General features: G+C 39.7%; 1 long non-coding RNA gene across 4 annotated transcripts in view; it reads left to right on the forward strand.

Annotated features, from left to right (window-relative positions):
• Positions 1 to 16215, forward strand: part of LOC142436397 (uncharacterized) — a 222012-nt gene that overhangs the window by 40381 nt on the left and 165416 nt on the right. Inside the window, exon 6 of one of the 4 annotated variants that reach the window (XR_012781925.1) lies at positions 7500 to 8996. The exons of the other annotated variants lie outside the window; for them this stretch is intronic. This is a non-coding gene — a long non-coding RNA (uncharacterized LOC142436397). Of the gene's footprint in view, positions 1 to 7499; positions 8997 to 16215 lie in introns of those variants that run through there. 4 annotated transcript variants of the gene reach the window in all.

The following is a 16215-nucleotide window of genomic DNA, read 5'->3' on the forward strand; positions in this document are numbered from 1 at the left end:
AGTGTTCTTGTGTTGAGGCAGGGCTTGAGCAGAGACCCAAAGTCTCACATGAGAACAGTCATGTAGTTAAAACAAAACAAAAAACAATACACAGAAATCACATGGTAAAGACTCATGTAGGCAATAATCACATGGTATCATTTATTTTAAAGGAAGTTTTAAAACTGAAGTTTCATTATTTCCTCCCGATGAAAAGAGAAATGATTTTTGGTAAAGAGTCAGCTGATTCATACCAACTGAATGTGCTACCAGAATATATGAGTGTGCTAATTTTGGTACAAATTTCATAGAATTATTATTAGCTTCACTTTTAAAATATATGTAGTGGTTTGATTATTTGCCTTTTAAGGACTTCAGTTATGGGAAGTGAAATGCTACATGATTTTGTTCTCTTCTACTTACCCCATGACTCACCGTTAGTGACAAAATAAATGGAAAAGATAAAACAAATATTTTTGCTACGCTCATACACAGGCACCAAAAACTATAAGCTATCAAAACAGACCAAAAAAAGGAGAACGACTGAAAATACAGTGAATTCTAGTCAAAATGTCAAAAGGATTCTGAGAATAGATACAAGAATCTATGGGTCTCCTCTCTATAGTTTACTGAGCACCGAGGTCTCCAGGAGTAGAAGGCCTTGTGTGGAAGAATGAAATCTTGATGGACTACATGGTGAAATCTTTCTACACATGGAAGAGCAGGAAGCAGTCAAGCCTGTAAGAGATTTACAAACCCCATATTTTTACAAGAAAAAGGGTGCAAAAATGGTGGAATGTGGAAGAAGTGTGTATATGGCAATTGACTTGGCAACCATTAATTGAGACAGCTGGAGAGAAACAATTACATGCTAAATCACCACCGTGATAACCTGCAATACACAGGGTTGAACTGTGAATCACACAGCTTTCCAGCATATTCTGAAATGGGACTATGGAGCAGAAATATGCCTCTAAACAGATGGAACCGTTGATTTGATTAGAACTAGGTCTGAAATAACACCCTTGATGTAAACTGCATTGGCTTCAAACTATTCTACATGATTGCTCTTTAGCCATAATTGTTCAGCAACCACTTCTATTAAAGAAGACTTTCCCCGTCAAATACAAAGGATATTTAAGCATAAACTAGCATAAAAACCTAGCAACTATGGGGAAAATTATTAACAAGGAGAGCTAAAATCATGATTCAGCACAACTACAAATGTCATGCAGAACATGTTAAAAGTATCCCTCTCTTAATTCTAAGAGATTAAAATGAGAGTTTGTGGTGCCCAGCTATCAAAAGATATAGCGTCTGGGGTCTTAAAAGCTTGAAGGTAAACACGGGGCCATCTAGCTCAAAAGCAAAAAAAAACCCACATGGAAAAGCACACCAGCCTGTGTGATCACGAGGTGCTGAAGGGATCAGGTATCAGGCATCAAAGAACAAACAATCATATCATTGTGTGCTCACCTCCATGGTACCATCGCTGAAGAAAAATGGGTACATAAGCAAATGTGGCAAGAAAGCTGATGGTGCCCAGCTATCAAAAGATATAGCATCTGGTGTCTTAAAGGCTTGAAGGTAAACAAGTGGCCATCTAGCTCAGAAGCAACAAAGCCCACATGGAAGAAGCACACCAGCCTGTGCAATCACGAGGTGTTGAATGGATCAGGCATCATCAGAACAAAAATTTTACCATAGTGAATGAGGTGGGGAGCACGGAGTGGAGACCCAAAGCCCATTTGTCGGCCACTGGACATCCACTTGCAGAGGAGTCTGGGGGGAGGGGGGAAGACGAGCTAGTCAAGGTGTAATGTAGAACTGATGAAAAATACAACTTTCCTCTAGTTCCTAAATACTTCCTCCCTCCCTGCCCCCCCACCCCCCCCGCCAACTATCATGATCCAAATTCTCCCTTGCAAGTCTGTCTGGCTAGACCAGAGGTTGTACACTGGCACAGATAGGAACTGGAAGCACAGGGAATTCAGGGCAAATGATCCCTGCAGGACCAGTGGTATGAGTGGTAATACTGGGACCGTAGAGGGAGGGTGGGTTGTAAAGGGGGAACCGATTTCAAGGATCTACATGTGACCTCCTCCCTGGGGGATAGACAACAGAAAAGTGGGTGAAGGGAAACGTCAGACAGGGCAAGATATGAGAAAATAATAATTTATAAATTATCAAGTGTTCATGAGGGAGGGGGTAGTGGGGAGGGTGGGAAAAGATGACCTGATGCCAGGGGCTTAAGTGGAGAGCAAATGTTTTGAGAATGATGAGGGCAATGAATGTACAAATGTGCTTTACACAATTGATGTATGTATGGATTGAGATAAGAGTTGTATGAGCCCCTAATAAAACTATTTAAAAAAGCAAAAATGAGAGTTTGAAGCAAGGATAGAAAAATTAAATACTCTGATAAGGAGAATAAAATTGATCTAGCATTAGAAGAGAATCATATAAAATCTAAGAATACTATAAGCACAAGGAACACCAAAAGGATATATAGAGTATGTCTCCGATAGTTGAGATAAATTAAGTAGGAAATAGGTAATCATCATTATGCAATGACTATGTAAAGAGGCATCATTTGTGTGTGTGCAACACACTTGATAATTCTGGAAATGTCAGATGAAGAGGAGATACAAATGGTAAAGACATTTAATACCTGGAAGCTCAGTGTTCTTACAATAAGTATGTACATATGTATATTGAAAGGGTACCAGGTGTTTTAGAAAACCAAACAAGAGGATTAAAATTAAGATATTTTCTGTTGAACACACTGGATTTTAGGATGAAGAAAAAGGAACATTCAGGCTTACTCAGATGTTTATTAGCAAAAAAATTCCAGTAGATACATGATCATACGTGTAATCACATTATCACATACCAGAAAAACTGATGGCATCCTTGAGTCATTGAATTATGAAACTCCAATTTAAAGCTTACAATGAAAATAAATTTTTAAAATTTATTTCTTTAAGTCTTTATTTATTTTTACATTTTATTAGGGGCTCATACAATTCTTATCACAATCCATAGATATACATACAATTGTATAAAGCACATCCATACATTCCCTGCCCCAATCATTCTCAAAGCATTTGCTCTCCACTTAAGCCCTTTGCATCAAGTCCTTTTTTTTTTTCCCCTCCCTCCCCGCTCCCCCTTCCCTAATGTGCCCTTGGTAATTTATACATTGTTATTTTGTCATATATTGCCCTGTCCGGAGTCTCCCTTACCCCCCTTCTCTGCCGTCCCTCTCCCAGGGAGGAGGTCACATGTGGATCCTTGTAATAAGTTCCCCCTTTCCAACCCACTCACCCTCCACTCTCCCAGCATCGCCCCTCACACCCTTGGTCCTGAAGGTATCATCCACCCTGGATTCCCTGTGCCTCCAGCCCTCATATGTACCTGTGTACAACCTCTGCCCTATCCAGCCCTGCAAGGTAGAATTCAGATCATGGTAGTTGGGGGGAAGAAGCACCCAGGATCTGGGGGAAAGCTGTGTTCTTCATCGGTACTACCTCGCATCCTGATTGACCCATCTACTCTCCTAAACCCCTCTATAAGGGGATCTCCATTGGCCGACACTTGGGCCTTGGGTCTCCACTTCCCCCTTCATTCAATATGGTATGTATATACATACATACATACACACACATATATATACATATACACACACATCATTTTTTTTTGCATGATGCCTTAGACCTCGTCCCTTTGGCACCTCGTGATTGCACTGGCTGGTGTGCTTCTTCCATGTGGGCTTTTTTGCTTCTGAGCTAGATGGCCGCTTGTTCACCTTCAAGCCTTTAAGACCCCAGACACTATCTCTTTTGATAGCTGGGCACCATCCGCTTTCTTCACCACATTTGCTTATGCACCCATTTGTCTTCAGCGATCCTATCATGGAGGTGTGCAGCCAATGATATGATTTTTTGTTCTTTGATGCCTGTTAACTGATCCCTTGGGACCACTTGATCACACAGGCTGGTGTGTTCTTCCATGTGGACTTTGTTACTTCTGAGCTAGATGGCCGCTTGTTTATCTTCAAGCCTTTAAGACCCCAGCCACTATCTCTTTTGATAGCCGGGTACCATCAGCTTTCTTCACCACATTTACTTGTTCACCGACTTTGGCTCCAGCAGTTGTGTCGGGAGAGTGAGCATCATAGAGTTCCAATTTAATAAAAGAAAATATTCATGCATTGAGGGAGTGTTTGAGTAGAGGCCCAAGGTCCTTCCGCCACCTTAATACTTAACCTATAAATATAGACACATAGATCTATTTCCCTATCCTCCTATATATATTTGCATGTACATGTCTTTGTCTAGACCTCCATAAATGCCCTTTGACTCCTAGCTCTTTCCTCCATCTCCCTTGACTTTCCTCCTGCCCTACTACCATGCTTCGTCACCACCTGGGTTAGAGTATACCTCTTCTCTACGCAACCTTACCCTTGATCATTACCCACCAGGCCTGCCACTCCCCCCCCCCTGCTACCATTTTGGGTCCCATGCTGTTCCCTTGTCCCTGTGTTTGTGAACACCACTTCCTTACCCCCCTACCCCCCTACTCCAAGTCCCCCCGGAACTGTCGGTCCCGTTGTTTTTCCTCCAGATAGTTCATCCTGCCTGTCCTATTCAGACAGACCTGTGGAGACTCTAACGTGCACGAAAACAAGAAAGAGGAAAACAGAGCAACAGTATACAACCAGACAAAACAACAAAACAAAAAAAAAAAACACTGACAAAGAACAGAACAAAACAGTTCTCAAGAGAAAAGGTTGTAGTTAGTTCAGGGATCGTTTGCTGGCCCTTAGGAGCGTTTTCCAGTCCAGTCTGTTGGGGCACCACGCCCTGGCCCCAAAGTCCACTTTCAGCATTCCCTGGGGACCTTGCCTCTCCATTCTCTTGCTGTTCTGCTGCACTCCCCCAGTGCTTTGCCTCAGTGTGGTGGGATCAGGTCAGGTGCAATTCACACACTGTGTCTCCGGTGCTGTCCCCTGTATCACCCTTGGTCACTGAGGGGCATTATGTCTCGTAGTGGGGCTAGCCATGTTGTCCTCTCTGTGGATTGGCTGCTCTACTCAGGAATATCATCCTCACGGCCTGGTGGGCCAGGCTGTGTTCCACTCTCTCCTCCTGCCCCTTCATCTGCTCCTGTGTGCTCTGATCAGATATGTGCATCTCCCGGAGCTGCAGAATCAATGCTGTCCTTTGGAACAATGAAAATAAAATTTTATACCAAGAAAGAAATTTAAAAGTCAATAAATAAAGCTCCATAAAGACAAGAGATATTATAGAAAGTGTAAATACCTGGCTTATTCATAATGCTTGTAGGATTCAGTGGATACTGGTTAAACTACTGATAAATCAGGTAAGAAAGAATAAATTGATTCTTTTATAATATTTTAATTGAGATATTTTCTTTTAGAACAAAATAACAGTGAGTCTACGTGTTATGGTGATTTTTAGCCACTTAGGTTCTATGAATTTTGCATTTTTTTCTTAAAACTATAATTTTTAATGAACTATTTTATCAGTCATCTTTTTTCTTATTACTATATGAGTCTTATAAAAATTATTGTTTTTCCAGTGTTGTGTGTTAAATAATAATGATATTGTTTTGTTTTAAATTTATATTTTAGACCTTTTATAAATATGATTCAGTTAACTTGACGGTATTTTCTCACCTTTTCAATTTCTTTTTTTTATTAATCGTTTTATTAGGGACTCATAAAATTCTTATCAAAATCCATGCATACATCAATTGGTAAAGCACATTTGTACATTCATTGCCCTCATCATTCTTAAAATATTTGCTCTCCACTTAAGCCCCTGGCATCATGTCCTCGTTTTTCCCCTCCCTCCCTACACCCCCTCATCTTTTCAATTTCATGTGACTTGCAACTTCATTAATAATCTTGAATTATATACCATTATTTCAGGAAAATATAAGATATTTTGATAATTTTAAAAAGATATATACTTATTTGGATTTTCATATTTAGAATATGAGCACATATCACTGTTGTTAGATTGTATTTTTGTCATTCTTTGTTATTTTATTGATGCTTCTACTTTAGAAAATTACCTCTTACAAATGGTAATGAGGGATAATTTTCAGATAGTAACGAAGGATGATTATTTTAATTAATGAGTGTCACTGATAGAAAATAGTAAATCCATACCATTAATGTCCTTGAATTGTTATTCATCATTGAGTTAGAACATCATAATCATTACTCTTTCCTAAACTTTATTTGAATATCATCAGCATTAAAGAAAAATCAAAGAAAGCTTATGGTTTATATTCCTAACCTAAAGATCCCCAATTTAATAAAATTTCTATATAAATAGTGTATTTTCAGAAACAAAATTGTATGTTAAATTGAGATACAGTAGAGATGTTGCCATTCCGCTGGTCAGAGAGCAATTTTCTCACCTCCATCGATGGTACAAAAACAGGTCGCCGTAGTTTTCTTCATGGCTGTGCTGAGTGGGTTGAAATATCAACCGTTAGTTTTGTAGTCTAGTGCAAACTCTTGCTAGAGAAAGCAATTTCCCTTCATCCCTCTTTGCCTGGAGAGATTTATAAATTGTCTCTTAGTTACTGTTACCTAGAAAAAAAATCTCCAGGTGATAGAGAAACTTCATGTATTTTTTGCTTAATTTGATTTGATTTAAACACTATTCCAGTGTATAATAATTCTAAGAATATAAAATGGTGAGGTATAAATACAAAGTCCTTTGCAGGTGTAAGTTCTCAAGTAACTTCATAGCATTGTTTCAGTGCAGCGTCTACTGTGTACATGTCACAGCTCAGCCATGGGTGTACCTTTACCCTTTCTCTGTACTTGAACCCCTGAAGAAAGAGAGCAAAGTGTCAAAACAAACAAAAACTACCCAGCATACCTTCCTCCTCACCGCTGAATTCAGGGTAGCCCAGCTAGCTTTTCAACAGAACCCGCCTTTTAGTTGATGTCCCGCCTCGCTCTCCCATAGAAAAAATCTTTTTTACTGCCCACATTTCATCTGCAATGGGATTGGGTGGCTTTTAACTCTAATTTGAAATAGAGTATAACATTCTGAGAGGCAGGAAAATACCTCTGTACATCATGAGGAATTATAGTCGATGTTTCATCTCTCTGTTAAGTCAAGATGAACATTCCCCCAAGACTAGAGAAGAAAATAAGGACTCGCACAAAGATGTGTCCTTCTCTGGTCCTTGTCATGTCCCTCACTGTGATTGCTTGAGAGAAGTTTATTTCTTCGACAGGCTTTTATACCTCTAGTAACAGAAATGATTCAAGTTAAAAGAAAGAGACCCGAGTGCCTATTAAGCTTCTTAATTGTAATACGCCCTCTCCCCTCCCCCTTCAATGCAGTAGAAAAATATGCAGAAGCAAACAAACAGCTTCCTGCAGCCACGTGTACAGTCGACAAGAGGCAGATGAAGGGGCTTTCTCTTGCTGACGGCTGTCTATCACCTCATTTGCATTGTTTCCACAGTGGTGCCCAACATGCTGCCAGCCTGGCTTTCCGCATCTGACGTGAACGCCTGCTTCAGGATGACGTTGGAGGGCGGTGGTACTCACGGATTTATGGGCACTTGTATGTGGGACTCTTGTCACTATAGAGCAGGCCTGTCGCTCTGGTGACAGAGCTTGTTTGACTGGTTTTGGATTTATGATGGAGATAATTCAGAACAGAGTCATAATTTTCCCATGGCAATTACACTACCATTTGGTAATTTGTCCCTAAGCAGGGAATGGATGTGCTGGGATCTACCCACGAGTTTAGTAGCTCAGTGCAGGGAACAAATCAAGGTCAGAATGCAGATGGAGAGCACATGGTCGCAGAAGTTCTAGTTCTGCTCCTTCAGCCTTAAGGCGCTGTACAGTTTATATAAGAAATACTCCTCTGTTTGTGATTTTTTAACCCTTAGAATGACCATGAGAGCTAAATATCATTTGCCCATTTTGTCAAGGAGGAAAGCAAGATTGAAATGATTGACTTTCTTGAAGATAATATTCATCAAATACTTTTAAACATATGCCTTAGGATGACATCATGATGCCTACTCCCGGCATACACAGAAAGCTTAGAACTACTTCCCACTTGACAGTCTAACATTTTATTATGAAGAATTTCAAATATATGAAAAAGCTGACAGAAGATGTAGTGAACTCTTTTGCATCCATCCCTCTGCATCAGTAATAGTTAACTCAGGTGTGCCTCCTTTAATCCACCACCCTCTGTACCCATTCCTTCTGTGTGGAAGCCCATTTGAGGCATCATTCATTCCATCAGAGCAATTTTCACTATATATATATTTCTAAAATAAATATGTACTTCATGACACCCCCACCCCATGTTTTCAGTTTGTGAGTTATGCTAAGACCCAAAATATGATCTCTGTTCATTGAACTCTTCCCCTGTTTCTCATTCCTATTTGAGTCTCACCGATTGCTAAATCTGCCCATAGAAAATTGAGAATTGGATGGCTTAAAACTGACTGCTTTGCAAATAAAACAATATGCAAAGCCATGGAGAATACAGTAGCCATGCCTTATCATTTTTACCATTTGCTTTGTCTCTAAAAATAGATCCTGACTAGTGAAACTTGTTTGTTTATTATCCAGAAGTTTCGGACACATTTTCAATGGCTCACTGTGATACTGCCATAAGTTGGCCCTTGATCAGTCAAATAGTTTGCATCATTAGAAGGAAAATGATTCCACAAGTAGGAGCCGTGTTTCTGTTCTAATGGAATCTGCGGAGGTGGCTATTTCAGATACTGAAATAGTTGCACTTTCTTCAACATTATTACTATTATTTTACTACAGCCAGGACTGTATGTAGCATTTGGAACAGATTATGATGTATTTCTATTAATAACTTTAGCACTAGCTATACTAGTCCAATGATTTGAACCCATTAAGCCTGAGTGTATAATGAAATAAATCTCTTCATTTAATTTGAAGAAGGAACTTAATTTTGGAATTGTTTTTTATATGGGTTCACAAATCCTTTTTGTTTTATATTCTGTGAACTTTTATCTTTGTACTCCACTTAGTTGTTTTCATTTCATTTACCAAGATGCTAAATTATGTTGCTTTTAAAATTTGGTTTTATCATAGCAAGTGCATTTGAATAATCAAAAATAAAGGCAATTTATTAAAAACTAGCATTTGTCAAATGCAATTTACATTTGAATTTAGGCATTAGCACAAACATTTTATTTGGAAATTGGTAGCTAAAAAAATTAAGGCCTGAGGTAGTCAAAAGAAATAGTACTTTTAAGTCACTTGGAAAGATTTCACTCTTTTGTTTTGTAATGTTTGGTGGTGAGCCCTTCCCAGATATCCATGATCCTTGTTTCTTAAAATCATACTTTAAAATGTCCATATTCACTTTCTGTCCTGTGATCCTGCATCTTCTTAGTTCATTGAACCACTGCTGTTGGTTCCCAGCTGGAGCGAGGGCTGTTCTAAATACCATAGTACAATTTCAAGGGTATGCTCAACATGACGCTAAGTGTAAGTTAACTTTGTACAGGATCGGATAATGTCATGAGCCACCTGATTATAGTGCAGATGACTACCATTCTCATGTGGTCAATAAGAGCTGATTGTGAAGTTATAACTGATGGGTCCAAAATGAACCAGAAAATATAACTGTTATTGCATTCAACATTTTTTTAAATGTTAGTTTCATTTAGTCGCTCCCAGTTCCCTTCCACTCTGATGTTCTCTTTTCCCTATATCTTATCTGCTTGGCTTGCACATGTTATATGCTTTGGACATCTGCTACCCGTTTTGTTGATTCCATGAGCCTGTGCTTACACCTTTACTTATCATGTTATTTATTTCTGATCAAATCCAGTAGAGAAGTAAAGATTTCCATTAAGGAATGACTGCTGTCAGAGAAACCATGGAAGAGGGTCAACTAATAACCTGTGTATGGGAAACACATTTATGCTGATCCTAATTCTTAACGCTTACAAGTTCAGATTTCAAGGACTTCATTCCAACTCGACACACACCGAGGGTTGAATTCCTGTGGGCCATCACTGTGACTATCCCCACCGCATGATGGTGGACAAAGACTGAAAACACAAACTTAGAGATTTTTTCAGGGATCACAGAAGCCAAATGCCAATTTTCAAAACTCAACTTGGAGATTTCATGCATAGAAATTTATTTAGAACATGTAGAAGAGTAATAAAGATGCCAATAGCCCTGTTACTTTTTTTCATGGAAACTTATGTAGCCAAGATTCAATCCATGAGGGAATTTTGAACAGCTCATAGTAATGTAAAAAAATTAGGATGTTAATATGATATATAATTTTTTATATATAGTATAACAAAATCTCTATAAAAATGCAACACTCAAATGTTATACAAGGAGAAATATTCCTAGTTATTTTTAACTGGTTTGGTTTGAGTAATATCTTTCCCTCCTTTAGTTTCATGTTTTCCACACATTTCTCTATAAAGCAGTTTTTAAAAGGAAATTAAAGTCTCCTATGACTTATGGATCTTTAGGTTAATGATTTGAATCTGGATGGCATTAAACTCAACCTCCGCAAAATCCTGCTGGAATTTTTTGTCCATTTTTTATCCAGGTAGCTTTGTAGAACATCAGTAAATTCACCAATAAGCAGAATTCCATCACCTTTTGCCTGGGAATAGTACACTGCATGGATAATTTCCCCAGTTTCCTTTAAATATTTTCCCATATTTAAACCATCGGATAGCTCTGCTGATTAACTAAAGGTAGAATATATAATTTTCTAAGGGTATGCTTTTAAAATATCTTCACTATTAAACAACTTCTAAGTAACCTTCTCAATATCTTGTTAGATTACACAGTTGAACAACAATAAATAATGTGTAGATAAGCTTTTGGAAAATGTTTAATGTCTGCACCTTTAAAAAAAGATTTCAAAAAGATATATCATGCAATGTCTATCTTAAAATATCGTGTTCTGTGTTTTCATGACATCCACTTCATTCACTAGTTATCTATTTTTCTCATGAGCATAGTCCATATAGTGAGAGAGGAGATCAAGTTGGAATCATATTTCATTTTGCTCTCATCTTGAAAAACTGTGTGACAGACTTGAGTGTGTTTTCTGCAGCAGCCAGAGTCACCCTTCCCAGTAATAAATCTGACCACGCCCTTCTCCAACAAGACTTGCAGTGGCCTTGTGTCCCACGTAGAAAGCAAACTCGAGCCTTATTACTTAAGGTTCTTTGTTCTGTAGCCATCACCCTCTGTCCTACCTCATTCCCATTCCACCCAGGAAGGTCTTCTTGCTACTTTTCCAACTCCCGCATGTGTTCCTGCTCAGGACTTCTGAGGTTGCTGCTCTTCTCAGCCATATTCTGAGATGTGTTCTGCTATGGTTGTTCAACCTGTTCCTTAACTTAATACAGTTTTGTTTAGTGAGGATTCAAGCTATTCTCTCATAATTCTCCTTCCCTAAACTTACTTGCTTTAATTTCACAGCATCTGGAATTATGCTCTATGTTTAGTTGCGTGTGGAATAGAGTGTCGTAAGTTCTAAGACAGTGACATGTGGACAGGTGTTAGGGAATGGTACGAGTGATACTAGAGGAGGCCAGTGTGTGGGAGCTTTCTTGGCAATATTATAAGGGCTTTCTCGCCTATCCTGGCTTTCATTCTTTGACTTTTTAACAAGGCGAGTTTGGCAATTTGTTTAATTGTAATAAACCTATGTCTATTTCTAAAATTGACGTACTAGTATTAACCTTGAAGTTTCTTAAAGATAGTAGTCTGAAATGAATTAACACATCTCTGGGTAACACAATAACTATAAAATGTCGCTGTGAGGACTAAGGTGTGCTCGACCCAAGCCGTGGTGTTTTCTTTTTTGTTGTTGTTGTTTTGTTTGTTTGTTTTTGTTTTGTTTTAAACGTTTTATTAGGGGCTCATACAACTCTTATCACAGTCCATACATATACATACATCAATTGTATAAAGCACATCTGTACATTCTTTGCCCTAATCATTTTCTTTTCTTTCTTTCTTTTCCTTTTTCTTTTTTTACATTTTATTAGGGAATCATACAACTCTTATCACAATCCATACATATACATACATCAATTGTATAAAGCACATCCATACATTCCCCGCACCAATCATTCTCAAAGCATTTGCTCTCCACTTAAGCCCTTTGCATCAGGTCCTCTTTTTTTTCCCCCTCCCTCCCCACTCCCCCCTCCCTCATGTGCCCTTGGTAATTTATTCATCGTTATTTTGTCATATCTTGCTCTATCCGGAGTCTCCCTTCACCCCCTTCTCTGCCGTCCCTCTCCCAGGGAGGAGGTCACATGTAGATCCTTGTAATTAGTTCTCCCTTTCCAACCCACTCACCCTCCACTCTCCCAGCCTCGCCCCTCACACCCCTGGTCCTGAAGGTATCATCCACCCTGGGTTCCCTGTGCCTCCAGCCCTCATATGTACCAGTGTACAACCTCTGCCCTATCCAGCCCTGCAAGGTAGAATTCGGATCATGGTAGTTGGGGGGAGGAAGCATCCAGGATCTGGGGGAAAGCTGTGCTCTTCGTCGGTACTACCTTGCACCCTGACTGACCCATCTCCTCTCCTAAGCCCCTCTATGAGGGGATCTCCAGTTAAGCCATGGTGTTTTCAATTGCCTCCTATGCGTGTAAAGTTGGACAATGAGTAAGGGGGGGAATCCATGTATTCTGACTGTGGTGTTGGTGAAGAATATTGGACGTGACATACCCTTCTCAAAAAGCAACCAGACTGATCTGTCCTGGAAGAAGTGCCGCTAGAGAGCACCTTAGAGGCAAGGCTGGCAAGACTTCATCTCATGTACCTTGGGCATGTTGTCAGGAGAGACCAGACCCTGGAGAAGGGCAGAATGCTTGGTAAAGTAGGGGGGCGGTGAAAAAGAGGAAGGCCCTTGATGAGATGTATTGACACAGTGAAGTGACTGCGGCAAAGGGCTCAAACAGAAGACCAAGTGTGAGGATGGAGCAGGATGGGAGGTGCTTTACTCTGTTATGCATAGGGATGGTGGAACCAGTGTGAGGGTACCTAACAACATAGCGGCCATACAGGGAGTAGTCAGTGGGTAGGTGCTGTTGCATCGCTTCCAGCTCCTCGTGTCATCAGGTAGAACTGAATGAAATGCTGCCCAGCAGGGCGCTCCTTTACAATCACTGCAGTGGCTCAGCCAAGTTTTGCAGCGACTGGTTCACTCCATCACCCTGAGGGTGTGTTTCCTCTACGCTGACTGTTTTATCAAGTCTGAAGTCCTTCTTTAAGGACTAGGCCCTGCTGCTAACAATTCTTTATACAATTGTAATTCTTTTAACTTCAGCCTTTTACTTTGCCATTGTTTACGGAGCAAATCAGTTTTTCATTAAAGAGTTCGTACACATTTTATGTCATTCATTGCGTTTCCCACGATCTAAGATTACTTCCTCCCTCTGTTGCCTGTTCCTACCTCATTCCTAATCCCACTGGCTGTTGTCCTTGGGAAGATGCTGCTCTTTTAGAGTCTCAAGGTGGACATATATCTCTAGGATTATTGTACTCCTTAAAAAAAACAGTCTCTTGCCTGGCTGAAACTTGAGCGCCATGGGAGTGAGTTCATTTCCGGATCTAACAGGTGACCGAGGGCCATGATCAGAATCACCTGTGTCTGATTAGGAAGCCTGGTGGTTTCTGTTATTTTGAGTGTTCCTCATACGTCTGCTCTATTGGGAATATTCTGATGCGACCCCTTTCAGAGCAGCCGATAGTGGTAGTAGAGCCGGCCTAGTTCTTCTGGTCTCAGCGTGACAGAGACAGGTGTTTGCGTGACCCCTAGTTCATTGATCCAATTATTCCCATATGGCTTCAAATTTCTTCCTCACTCTTCCAGAGGGGGAAAGCCAGTAGTTCACTTGGATGACCCCTCAAAAGCGTTTAAGAACAAGACACTACTCCTTTAGGTGGGATGTACAGCATTGCCTTCGTGGACTCTGGTGTGACAGCTCTAGCAACGTCTTCCCTCAAGGTTTTTGGTTATATCTAAGAAGGTTTCAGAACTTGGCCCCTATATGCTTGACTACATTCGTGGATGTATTTTTGGCAATAGTAAACATGCCTGTACAAGTAATCAGTTTTCAAACAAGTATACTTAACGGGTATACTCCCAGTCTCCCTTCCACACCTTACAGCCGTCATGCTTATCCTGAATCTACTTGGAAATCATCCTAATTGCAAGGTTGGGTATTAACAGTATTTACACCTGCTCACTTTGGCTGTGGGACTCCGGCTAGCGTTCGTCATTTTTGCTCTCCCTGCTCTTATGCATTGCCTTCCTCTCTACTGTAGTTAATATGCCTGCCTCTGGTCCGTAATCTACCTTCCCTTGCCCTCAACCTCTGATCATTATCAAAGAATATTTCTTTCAATGTGGATTTTTTTTACTTTTTAGAGTAGTGGTTTCATACTTTACCTGCCCTGTTACAACTGATTAATTTTACTCAGCAAAATATCCTCTAGGTTTATTCACGCTCCAGGTGTTTTACAAGTTCACGGTTTAGTTTGTGTAGTATTCAACTGTGCGCATGTACCTTAGAGAAGCCTTTCTCCCGTTGCTGACCATTAGATTGTCTCCATCGCTTTTGCTATTTTGAAGAGGGCTACAGGAACACGAGTGTGCATGTATCTGTGTGTGTCACAGCTCTTATTGTGTGACAGCTTTTATTTTCCAAGGAGATGGCTTGCTGGGTCGCATGGTATTTCTATTTCCACATTTAAGGAAGTGCTACGCCATTTTTCACAGTGACAGCATCACTTTACTGTGCCACCAGATTTATATGGAGTCTTGCTAGCCTTTTTTGTATGCTGTTTTACATTTTTTTTTCTATAAACTTTGCTATTAATGCTGAAGTATAGTCATCCCTTTGTTGTGTTGATTTAATTTCTTAAATATCTTATAATCATAAGAATTACTTCATATGGTTGTTGGCCTCCTGGTTGACATTATGAAATTCCGTTTATGGTTTCTTAATTTTTATTGGATTATTTATCTTTTTCTTGTGTTCAAGTTCTCTATAAATTCTATAGATCAGTTCCCTTGCTGCGTTGGTACTGGCAAACACATTTCCCCGGGCTGTGGCTTCCCTTTCCATGTTTGGGTGGCACCTTGGGTGCACAGCAGTGCCTGCTCTTAGGAAGACCCCAGTGATCCAGCGTGTCTCCTGCTCTTGAAGTGTTCTCACTTACATTTGATCGTGTATTTAGCTCTGTGTTACGGCTCTCATGTGTGTCCCTGTGGTATCAGTGATAACCTCTCTAGCTCTAGGTTTCACATCTGTAATTCATCTTGAATTTCTTTTATGTATGATATGAGATATATACCCAGTTTAATTTTTCTATAAATGAGTATCCAGCATGGTCAGTACCACTTTAATATTATTTTTTCCTAGATAATGCATTTTGACCCTTTACAAGGACCAGCTATCCATAGTCGGATGGATTTACCTCTGGATTTTTTTATTCCATTCCATTGATTATGAGTCTATTGAAACACTAAAAGGCTTTTTCTTTTCTTCTTCCCCTTCTGTTTTTTTTCCACTCCAGTGGCTGTTCAGTAGGTTTTGAGATTGAGAAGTATAATGTATCCTACCTTGTTTTTCCTTAGTATTGTTCTTACTCTAGAGTGTCTCTTTTCTTTCCATATAAAGCTGGTAATTGGTTTTTACCTCTCTTTAAAGAGTTATATTGGAAACTAGGTCAGGTTTGCATTATATCTATTGATCTTTTGGGGTGTTATTGATATTTCCACAATGCTGTGTCTTTCTGTATAATGAACATGGTGCACTCTATCATTTATTTATTTTTCTTTGGGTTGATTTTATTTGTGTTCTTAGTTTTCTTTGTATAGGCCTTTTGTTTCTCTGGTTAGATTTACTCTTAAGTATTTCCTTTGAGTAGTTCTTGTAAATGGTTGTAGCCTCTCACTGTACTGGTGCAGTCCGTATGCTAAGGAAAGAATCAGAGAGGCTGGCTTTTATGAAGGAGAATGTAGCATCAGGTTTGGAGGTAGGCTTATTAACAACCTAGTGTATGAAGATGACACAACCTTGCTTGGTGAAGATGAGGAGGTCTCGATGCACTTGAAGAACAAGGATTGCGGTCTTCATTCTGGATTATGAGTCAATTCAAGACAA

Source organism: Tenrec ecaudatus, unplaced genomic scaffold, assembly GCF_050624435.1.
Source record: "Tenrec ecaudatus isolate mTenEca1 unplaced genomic scaffold, mTenEca1.hap1 Scaffold_256, whole genome shotgun sequence".
Lineage (NCBI taxonomy): Eukaryota > Metazoa > Chordata > Mammalia > Afrosoricida > Tenrecidae > Tenrec > Tenrec ecaudatus.